This window comes from Podarcis cretensis (genome assembly GCF_951804945.1).
Source record: "Podarcis cretensis genome assembly, chromosome: 16".
NCBI classification, from domain to species: domain Eukaryota; kingdom Metazoa; phylum Chordata; class Lepidosauria; order Squamata; family Lacertidae; genus Podarcis; species Podarcis cretensis.
Genome location: NC_137186.1, coordinates 7,214,520 through 7,226,239, shown reverse-complemented (window position 1 = coordinate 7,226,239; position 11,720 = coordinate 7,214,520). Strand labels below are relative to the sequence as shown.

At 45.3% G+C, this 11,720-nt stretch overlaps 1 long non-coding RNA gene across 1 annotated transcript; it reads left to right on the top strand.

Moving 5' to 3' along the window:
* Nucleotides 1-2,858: 2,858 nt before the first annotated feature.
* LOC307205808 lies at nucleotides 2,859-6,937 on the top strand. Its single transcript, XR_013834065.1, has 2 exons — nucleotides 2,859-3,051; nucleotides 5,771-6,937. It is a non-coding gene; the product is annotated as an uncharacterized lncRNA (long non-coding RNA).
* The last annotated feature ends 4,783 nt before the right edge of the window (nucleotides 6,938-11,720 follow it).

The window sequence follows — 11,720 nt, the reverse complement described above, 5'->3', positions numbered from 1 at the left end:
GAGTAGGCCAGCAGCGGCAGCAGCAGCAGCCATGGAGAGGCAATGGGATGCTCTCTCACAGCTGCCGCCACTGCTGGCAAAAAACACCAGCTCATCCTCTTCCCGGGACTGTCCCTGGAAAATCAGGGCACTTGGAGGGTATGAGATGGCCTCTATTTTCTGGTCCCTGTCTTGAGAATCCCTGCCCCTGTTTGTGCCCTTAACTCCCTAGAGTCTCAAGAAGAGTGATGGAGAAACTCAAGTCCCAGTGAACAAGCCCTCTAAGCCTACCCGTGTGGCTCTTGTGCTTTTATCTAGGACACAGACCTCACACTCTCACTGAGTGGCCACCGAGACCATATAACACTAGTCCTGAAAGACCTACATTGGCTCCCAGCATGTTTCTGAGCACAATTCAAAGTGTTGGTGCTGACCTTGAAAGCCCTAAATGGCCTCGCCCCAGTATACCTGAAGGAGTGTCTTCACCCCCATTGTTCTGCCCAGACACTGAGGTCCAGCTCCGAGGGCCTTCTGGCGGTTCCCTCCCTGCAAGAAGCGAGGTTACAGGGAACCAGGCAGAGGGCCTTCTCAGTAGTGTGGCTTGTCTGGGTGGAGGATGGGTGGGGGTGGGATGAGCAAGTGCAGAAACTAGCCTCCTGTACAAAGGTAAACTTTACATTCATTGTCTTTGGCCCCATCCACCATTGGTCTGGGGCTCCCAAAAAGGGTGACCAAGAGGGAATGTGGCCCAACCCATCACAGAAGTTAAATCTCCAGCTACAGAGCACTGGATTAATTGTCCCTCTAATGGGTTTTGATATAAATGTGCATAGACACTGAGGCACGGCAAAGTACAGTGTGGTGTAGTGGTTAAGAGTGGTAGACTCGTAATCTGGTGAACCTGGTTCGCATCTCTGCTCCTCCACATGCAGCTGCTGGGAGACCTTGGGCCAGTCACACTTCTCTGAAGTCTCTCAGCCCCACTCACCTCACAGAGTGTTTTTTTGTGGGGGAGGAAGGGAAACTAGAATGTTAGCCACTTTGAGACTCCTTTGGATAGTGATAAAGTGGGATAGCAAATCCAAACTCTTCTTCTTCTTCTACACAGCCTGCCATTTCACAGAAGAGCCCGCCCACCCCCCTAGTTCATTGGTCACATTGTCAAACTGCTCTTGCCGCCAAGGTTTTTATCCTTAAGTCCCAGTAGAATCCACCCTTATGTCACTTAAGCTGGTGAGACCTAGTCCCTTGGGCATTTCTGAGGCAGACAGAACCCTCAAGAGAGGCCTCTCTGCTGAGGTTAGCACCCAAGACTTTCTATAGGGTTGGCAGCACTTGTGACAGATCTCAGATTTCCTGGATGACATGCCACATTTAGACACGTAACCAAGAACATGTTCTCCAAAGCATCTTTATTTACCTTTGACCTTATTTTTTTTTTGTCTATCTTGTTTTATTAATACAGAAGACAATGTATTTAAAGATAGAGAGACCAGCTCACTAGAGTTTAATGGCCTTCTTTCTCCTGGGAAAGCCTCTCACATTACAGTCATACATCATGTTACATTTGCTTCAGGTTACGTGTTTTCAGGTTGTGTCCTGTGGCGACCCGGAAGTAATGAAATGGGTTACTTCCTGGTTTTGCCGTGCAAAACGGCATCACATGCATGTGCAGAAGCGGCAAATTGTGACCTGTGCATGCGCAGATGCACAGACGTGGATTGCTTTCTTTTCGGGTTGCAAACGGGCCTCCGGAATGGATTCCGTTTGCAACCAGAGGTATCACTGTATAGGGAAAGGCTACCAGTTCACTAGGAGGTCTTGATTTCTGGCACAGCTACATAGTGTGAAATTCAGTGTGGTGTAGTGGTTAAAGTGTTGGACTAGGGCCTGGGAGATCAGGTTTCAAATCCCCACCTGCCTATGAAACTGACCAGGTGACGTTGGGTCCTTTGCTGCCTCTCACCTTAACCTGCCTCACAGGGTTGTTTGGGAATTAAATAAAGAAGGAGGAACTGTGTATACCACCTCAAACTCTTTGGAGGAAAAGGTGGGGTATAAATGCAACAAGTAAATAAAATTATACCCCCCTAGTTCAAACAGTGAAAACCTTACACATGAAGATATCAAAGAGGTCTCACCATTCATAGAAGAAGGCTTATGTCCCATGCTAGTCCTACACAGAATAGAGCCATTGAAGTCAGTAGACATGACTAACATAGGTGGTTTAATTTCAGTAGGTCTACTCTGAGTTGGAATTAGTGGGATACAATTCAAAATATTCCCACTACCACCCTTGGGCCAAACCTCTCATACATTGCAATCTCAGAAAAAACACGGAATTTCCATTTCAATACTTTTTGGCCACTATGGATCCCAAACACCTGATGTTTTGGGAGTGCCCAAGGTATATATCCCAGGATTAAAGTATTAAAACAGTTCTAGAGAGGATGACAAAAATTAAGGTTAATCCTTGTGCTCCCACATGCTGTCAAAAGTATACAGAAATCAGGCTGTCAAAATAATACAAAGTTAAGGCCACTCCACAAAAGAACAGAGAATGAAATAACAAAAGCACAGCATGAGGTGCTTGGCAATGCTAAGGGACAATTACTATCAGGACATCTGAAATGCTACATGAAATCATCATGGTTGGCAACTCTTAACAGCTGGCATTCTCCCTGTGGTTTCTGGTTGAGAATACCTAGATCTATTGATTCCTATGTTTCCAAGGGGTTGCCATCTCCCACTTTTCCAGCGGATCCGGTGAGAACACCCCAAGAAACAGGCCAGTGCTGTTTTGAAATAAAACCAGGTATTTAGGGTGTAACATATTAAAACATAGGGTTGCTGAATCCAGGATAAACTCATAAACACTATCAGCAAGATTATTATTCACAACATTTTGGTAATCACCATCAAGGATGTAATTATTTCTTTTTCCAACGTGAAGTAACAGCACACACAAAAATGTCTCAACTTCTCGAGGCCACCCAAGAAACCGTATAAAAAGGCAGAGCTTGAGGGATCTTCAAACCACTTCTTGCGATTTCTGATCCTCCGAGACATCAGGTAAGCTCTGAGAGGAAATCTCAGCATGCATGGGGTTTGGGAATAGTGGACGTTGGGAGTGGATGATGTGTCAGCTAATTGTATCACTGTGGTGGGCAAAAGATGCAAGGCTCTAAACTATTGTGGGGAAGGTCTTTAACTGTGTGGGAGAGTACCTGCTTTGCTTGCGGAAGGTCACAGGTTTAATCTCCAGGTAGGACTGGGAATGTTCCCTGCTTGAAGCTCTGAAGAGGCATAGCCAGTCATTGTAGACAACACCAAACTGGATGAACCAATGGGTCTGACTTAGTATAAGACAAGTTCCTATGTCCCTGTAGCTGGCATACTTAATTCCCCTTTGATTGGTAACAAGAGTGAAATGGTCTGAAAATCATTTCCACCTGGCTGGTGTGAATCTAGAAGGGCAATCTAGAAGGACACGGGTGAGTGCTGTGGTCTAAACCACTGAGCCTCTTGGGCTTTTCGATTGGAACGTCGGCGGTTCGAATCCCTGTGACGGGGTGAGCTCCCGTTGCTCGGTCCCAGCTCCTGCCAACCTAGCAGTTCAAAAGCACGCCAGTGCAAGTAGATAAATAGGTACCACTGCGGTGGGAAGGTAAACGGCGTTTCCGTGTGCTCTGGTTTCCGTTACGGTGTTCCATTGTGCAAGGAGCAGTTTAGTCATGCTGGCCACATGACCCGGAAAGCTGTCTGTGGACAAACACTGGCTACCTCAGCCTGAAAGTGAGATGAGCGCCGCAACCCCATAGTCGCCTTTGACTGGACTTAACAATCCTTTAGCTTTACCTTTACCTTTACCTTAGAAGGGCAATGAATGAGGCAGTTCATCCACCATCTTTTCTCTCACCACCACCACCAAAACCTTTACAATTATAACCTATTTATCTACACAAGATAAGTCAGAAAAGAGGTATTGTTCCTAATTTGGGTTCAGTCACACTCAACAACGTTTTCCACAACTACAAGATCATGCTTTTGACCAACCCACCGTGCTTTAAGTCCATCCTCACCTATAATTCTTTTATCCCAACCTGTTTTATTTTATGAAGACATTAGGGCTGAAAGGGCACATCAGGAATAGACTTTAGTAATATGGCACCTTGAGCGAGCACAAAATTTGGCAACCCACTCCCTAAATATTTCTTATAATTCCTTTTAGCACAGTTGCTTTTTTTATGGATCTTCTCAGTAGGTATCCATATAAATATAGGCGGCATTACAGTATTATTATTATTATTATTATTATTATTATTATTATTATTATTATGTGTCCCCTTGACTCAGACCCTGTTTGGGGGGCGGACTGCCCAAACTGCCCTAAATCCAGCACTGGACACATTACTATAAACCCTTAGTTGACTTATATACTGCTTTTGACACCTTTGTTAGAGAACAGTTGTTATTAAAGCTTACAAATTCAAGTGCAGATTTACATTCCCCGTTACTGTGCCAAATGCTCTGCAGGCAGTTACCAAATTGCAGGTTAAATTCTCTTTCCCCCCAATTACTAATTTAAATGTATTTCAGAAAACAGGAGAGGGAATTGAAGATGGTTCTGCTCATCTACTGCTTTAACTATACCTAAATAGCTCAACATAGTTTCAGTGGAGAACAATTCCTCCTTCATGGCTTATTACCCTCACTTTACCTGTAATAATAGGATTGTCACGGTAGAAGACGTTACTCTACTACCCTTCACATACAAATGGGATTGTGCAGATTGTTGGCATATTTGGATACTTCCTGCACTATGATTAAGCACATGGGGTTACACACAGAGAAAGAGACCTTTCTAGGTCAAGGTTGGGGAATATGTGGCTGCTAGCCATGATGGCTATTCCTCTGCATTGTAAGGGGCAATAATGCTTCTGAATACCAGTTTCTGGACAAAGTGCTCTTGCTTTGGGGTCCGGCTTGCATCCGGTTGGCCACTATAAGAACAGGATGCTGGGCTAGATGGACCAGTGACCTGATATAGCTATGTCCTTATGCTTTTGTTGTTGTTGTTTTTGATGTGGAACTGGTGTATTGAAAACCATTGGCCGTTCCTTTCTAAAAACAGCCCAACCCGGTCATATAGGCAGCGTATAAATTGTTGTTGTTGAATAGGATGTCCCTATTTTTATTGGAGAAGGGAGCTTCTGTTTGCAAGGCAGATACTCTACCACTGATCAATAAAGGCTGATTTAAATAGAATATAGGAAGCCTTTCCCAACCTGAAATTGAACCTGAGATTGTCTCTGTGTGAAGTGACTTTGCTCTGTCTTGCGCTCTTGTCCTTCCCTTTGATTAAACACACACAAACTCTGGACTGGTACCTTTTATGTTTGTACAGTGGTACCTCAGGTTAAGTACTTAATTTGTTCCAGAGGTCCGTTCTTAACCTGAAACTGTTCTTAACCTGAAGCACCACTTTAGCTAGTGGGGCCTCCCGCTGCCACCACACCACCGGAGCATGATTTCTGTTCTCATCCTGAAGCAAAGTTCTTAACCCGAGGTACTATTTCTGGGTTAGCGGAGTCTGTAACCTGAAGTGTATGTAACCTGAAGTGTATGTAACCCGAGGTACTACTGTATAGTTAAAAGCTATAAACCAACCCACCCACCCCATAACAAACTTCTTCCTGGAAGCTGCTTATCTAGTTCCCAAAAGTAAGTGCTGACTCAGTTGATTATAAAGCGTTTGTTCATGATCTCTCTCCCTGTTGTGTTGTTTCAGATTCATCATCATCCAACCATGAAGGGTCAAGGTCAAGGGTCATTTAACCCTCGGTGCTATGCTAGCTGCCCTCCCTCAACTGTCACAATACAGCCACCAGCATTTTGCTTAACCATCCCAGGACCGGCCCTCTACTGCCCTGACCAGCCCTTTTGCATCACACAATGCAACCCCTGTGCTCGCTCTGGTCAGGCCAGTAGAGGACACAAAAGCCTCAGCTTTGCAGAGTTCCCTGCCCCGGCCTTTGCAAGCAATTCAAGCCTGATGAATTTTTATTCCAGGCCATCATACCTAGAAAGAAGATACAGCTACTGCAGCGATTATTAAACTCAGACGGAATACCATTGCTATGAAGGAAAACAAGGAACCCCCACCAACGGCGTGAGATCGCCTTGCCTAAGCTTCTACGAATTCCTGTATCCCAGGAGTGCTGAGCACTCGTAGCCCCAATCATGGACCACAAGAACTCAGCACCTCTGCGAATGAGGCCTGCATCAAAATTTCCCCCTTCTCGCTCTAAGCTTCGTTTTAATTGCATACATCTATAGTTAAAGGGCTTTCCAATCTGAATAGCATTTCTACTATATAATGAGCCTGGGATATTATTTGCACAAAATGGAACGTTTACTCATGCATGTTTGAATTCTGGGAACAGGGGAAAACTTGCATGTGTGAATCGGCCTTCAGAAAGATGGAGCATTTGTTTTGCTCAGCGTCAAACATGATCCTTTTCTATGGGAATGGTCAACATGTCTCACCAAGAGCTGTCAAGTAATGGGAGGCAATGCTGATATACATCCCATGAATCCAACCCAACATGTGATGGAAGCTGGAACACCTGACTTCATCTGTGTCACATGATCACATAGTTCTTCACTGAATGAAATGGCAAGGATGGAAGAGAAGACCTCATCGAAAAGGAAGAGTCACTCTATAAAACCAAAATAAAGTCAACGTTGAGACACTGGACACTGGATGGGGAATTGATTCTGCCCTTGAGAGCCTTTCCCCCTTCCCCTAATTGTTCAATGGGTCAATTCTAAAAGTCATTCATGGAAGGCAAAGTATCCACATATCTACTGTACTTGAAACTGACTACTAATGTTCCAAATGTTATCTCTTGACTTGTTACACACATTAAAACCTATGCTATGCTGCAGCACACAATGTATCTGTGTTTTAATTAATAAGGTTTTCCTTTTTCTAAAAATCTAACAACAACAAGGGTGTAACTCCCAATTATTACATACATGCCTGAATCAGGACTTAGTCATTCCTAGAGCAGACCCCCTGAAAATTAAAGAAATCATTAATAATTTCAGTCTGATTGATTGCAATGGGTCTCTTCTAAGCATGACTAAGTCGGGATCCAGTGAGTTGTATCCCACTCCGTCCTACACAGAGTAGAACAATTGAAACCAATGGACTTAAGTTAGCCATTCCAATTTGGTTGTAATCTATTGTTAGTCATCCTCAGAGCACACCCATTGAAACCAATTGCTGTGTCTCACTTAGGTCCATTCATTTCATCCAGTACATTACCGAGGCAAGACATCGGTCCAGCACGTCCACAGCCACACCTGCGGATGTAAAGGAGAAGTAGCGTTGTGTGTCATCAGCATATTGCTGACGTTGTACTCCCAAAATCCGGAGTACAAATTTGTCTTAACCATAGGAGAGAGAAACCTGATCTTCTCTAGTCTATAAACAGCTATTCTCTCTGGTAAAGCTTCATGAATCACACTGCAGCAGACCTGCTTTTTCCAACCCTGTTACCTAAGATAATTCTGTTCATTCATTTTATATCTCAACCTTCCTTCCAAAGGAGTCCAGGGCAGCATAATATCACCTCTGCTTTCCTTATGAGACCAAAAACTCACCCAGCCCAGCATCCTGGTTTTTCACTGTGTCCAATCAGCTACCTTTAGGGAGCTCACAAGGAGCTCATGACTGCATTAGCCTTTTGAACAGGATTTTAAAATAAGTAGGTAGATAAATCTCCCATATATTTGTAACAGACATCACTCCCAAATTAGTTTACCAATCAATCCCTTTTCACAGAGAACTCTGGGAATCATAGTCCTCTTTGAGGGGAATAGTGGGGGTTTCCTAACAACTTTCACGCCCTACAGCTCCCAGAATTATTTGGGGGAAGTCATGGCTGTGAGTTGTGTTTTGGGGTTGTTGATTATTTAATACTTTAAATGCATGGTGTGAATATGGCCTCTGTTGCGCTGTCATCCTTCCGTTTTTGGAAAGAGTGGGTGTGATGTAAGTTGTTTGAGCACAAGGTGGCACTGTGCAGGATGGTTAAGAATACAGCAGTACCTTTGTTCTCAAACTTAATCCGTTCTGGGAGTCCGTTCAACTCCTAAAACCATTCAGAAACCAAGGCGCGGCTTCCGATTGGCTGCAGGAGCTTCCTGCGCTCAGTCGGAAGCTGTGTTGGACATTCGGCTTCTGAAAAACGTTTGCAAACCAAACTTCGGGGTTTGTGGTGTTCGGGAGCAGATTTGTTTGACAACTAAGCTGTTCGGGAACCAAGGTATGACTGTTATAGAATCATAGAAACTTAGTGCTGAAAGGGACCACAAGGATCATCTAGTCCAAACTTCTGCAATGCAGGAAGCTTTTGCCCAAGAGTAGATACTAGGGAAGTTCAGCCTGCCGCTCTTCCTGCCCCCAGAAGACCCTATTTGGGGGCTTTTGCCAGCTTCCAAAAGCAGAACTTTCACCCACCTGCACATTTGCTAGGTGGAATAAGAATACAAGAAGAGGCTGCTCGTTCAGGACAATGGCCCAACTAGTCCAGGATCTGAGCACAAGAACATTCTCCCCTCCTGTGGTTTTCAACAGCTGGTATTCAGAAGCATTACTGCATTTACCTGTTTCTCTTGAAACAGGTAAAGTCAGTGTCTGATGACCCCGTCTTTGAGCATAATAACCTGGCAAGACACATTGCATTTGGGGTCAAATAAGGCCACAACTTTTATTGATTACAGATGTGAGAGGTTTGGCATAGGCATTGGGTATAACAACCATTAACAACCAGCCCACCTGCTGGAAGTAGGGTTTAGACTAGAGTTGTGGAGGACATTTGTCCTACTTCAAATAGGCTTGATCGCTGCCTTGCTATGGCCATAACCCCCACCTGGTTGTCTGGACAACCAGGGATTCCTCCCAGGTCCCTTTAAAAGGATATACCTGTCCTTGGAGGGGCCGGCAGAGGCTTACAACCTCCCCTCCACCAAGACTAAGGCCAACCTAATGCCTAAACTGGCCAAGTTGTGACAATTGCTATGAGGTATTCAAAACCCTCAGACAGGGCCAATTAGTCTACGGGAAAATTCCTGCCTGGCTCAGAATACAATGACCAACTCTGTCCACAACAAGCTCATTCATGAAATATAACATTAGGCTAAAAGGGGAGGGTTGGTGGGACATCCAATGAGGAACTGCACACGACAGAAGGAGGAGGAACTCCATATGCTTGAGGAGCAGACCTAAGTGAAGCCTGCTAGATCAGTTGGTCCTGTCCCTCAGCGAACACCCATCCTTTTGCTTGCCTGCCGTTAGTCAATGACACCCCACAACAGACGCATAGTCTGTCCTGTTTGTTTTCCGCACATAAATGGAACGATGTGTAAAAAGCTGGCTTTCAGTTTCAAAACATTTTTGTCCATTTGTTTCAAAATACCGTATTTTTTGCTCTATAAGACTCACTTTTTCCCTCCTAAAAAGCAAGGGGAAATGTGTTTACATCTTATGGAGCGAATGCAGGCTGCGCAGCTATCCCAGAAGCCAGAACAGCAAGAGGGATTGCTGCTTTCACTGCGTAGTGATCCCTCTTGCTGTTCTGGCTTCTGAGATTCAGAATATTTTTTTGTTTTGTTTTCCTCCTCCAGAAACTACGTGCATCTTGTGGTCTGGTGCGTCTTATAGAGCGAAAAATACGGCATATCAATCATAGTGCATCTCTTGAGTGCCTTATTTGTCCTTGTGAGGTGTGCCTGCTTCTAGGGCTGGGGCAAGGGAGGACCGTGAACTGAGTCACCAGTGGAGATTAATATTTGTCGAAGTGATCCCAAGCTCCTCATAGCTAAGACAAAGGTCATCATCAGCAACCCAGAGCATGTTGAAAGTGGTTAATATTGCTTCTTAAGGTTGCCACCATGTGGCTGCAGCATGTAGATGCAGCAGCAGAATGCATGGCTGTTGAGAGTATGGAAATAAGTTGAGATCTGTCTGTTGGGTCAAGCCAAAGGCCCGCTTAAATCAACTTCCTGTTCTCCATGACCAAATGCCCCAAAGTGTCTAGGAACCTAGACAGATTGCCTCTGGACCTGCAGGATCAGGCCAAAGGCCTGTCTAGTCCAGCCTTCTGTTCTCAGAGTGGCCAACCACATGCTTCTTCTAGAAAGCCTGCAAGCAGAAACCGAGCACAGCAGTGCTCTCCAGACCCAGACATGAATAGACATGCTTTGTGTCAGAAGAAGAACACCTCAAACCCTGCTTCCCTGGATCCATTTTTGTTTGAAAATCTCTAGGGCTGGAATGGGGAGCCTCGAGCTCAGGAGCTGAATGTGGCCCTCCAAGGCCCTCTAGTTGGCTTCTGGGTTCTCCAAGTCACACCCACTTGCCTTCCTTCTCTCCCGCCACCTTCAGTGCTCCAAAACCTCCCTTGGTCACCTCCAGTCACCTCCAGTGGAGGTGGTGGCAGCAACAGTGGCAGGTGTCACTTTCCGTTTTGCCTCACGTGTTGTGAGCTGGCGTGGGAGGATACTAAACTTGTGAACAGCAGCATATAGATTCATTAAACAAATAGATGAGAATACATAGATACATCCACATTTTCAGAATGCTCTCTCCAGGGAGACTCGCCTAGTGCCATCATTATACAGTAGAACCTCGGGTTAAGAACTTAATTTGTTCTGGAGGTCTGTTCTTAACCTGAAACTGTTCTTAACCTGAGGTACCACTTCAGCTAATGGGGCCTCCCGCTGCCACCGCACGATTTCTGTTCTCATCCTGAAGCAAAGTTCTTAACCTGAAGTACTACTTCTGGGTTAGTGGAGTTTGTAACCTGAAGCGTCTGTAACCAGAAGTACCACTGTATATCTTTAGGCACCAGGCAAAAACTTTTTTTTAAGCACTTGTGATTGTTTACTGCCCTATCAGTCTTCTCCAATCTGAAATACAGGTGGAGAACTATAAACAGTCCCTATGCAGGTATATAAGGGACGCGGGAGGAGCCGTGGTCTAAAGCACTGAGCCTAGGGCTTGGTGATCGGAAGGTTGGTGGTTCGAATCCCTGCGACGGGGTGAGCTCCCGTTGCTCGGTCCCTACTCCTGCCAACCTAGCAGTTCGAAAGCACGTCAAAGTGCAAGTAGATAAATAGGTACCACTCCGGCGGGAAGGTAAACGGCGTTTCCGTGCGCTGCTCTGGTTCGCCAGAAGAGGCTTAGTCCTGCTGGTCACATGACTCAGAAGCTGTACGTCGGCTCCCTCAGCCAATAAAGTTTGCTGAGCGCTGTAACCCCAGAGTCGTCCGCAATTGGACCTAACGGTCAGGGGTCCCTTTATGCAGGTATATAGGAAACTGTCTTATATGAAATCAGAACATGGGTCTGACCAGTTCAGTTGTCAGTGACTGTCAGTAGCTCTCAGGGATTACAGGGTGGGGACTTCCCCAGACCTACCTGGAAATGCCATCCAGTAACTTCTGTATGCAAATAAGATGTCCTAGCACTGAGTCATAGTCCTCCCCCTAGGTGGCAATGCCCTAGAAGAACTATGATGTAGAGTTACTACACAGTTGTACTTTGGATCCTGAATGCCTTGCAAGTCGAACATTTTGGCTCCCGAACACCAAACTGAGTGTTCTGGTTTGCAAATGTCCTTTGGAACCCGAACGTCCGATGGGGCTTCTGTGGCTTCCGATTGGCTGCA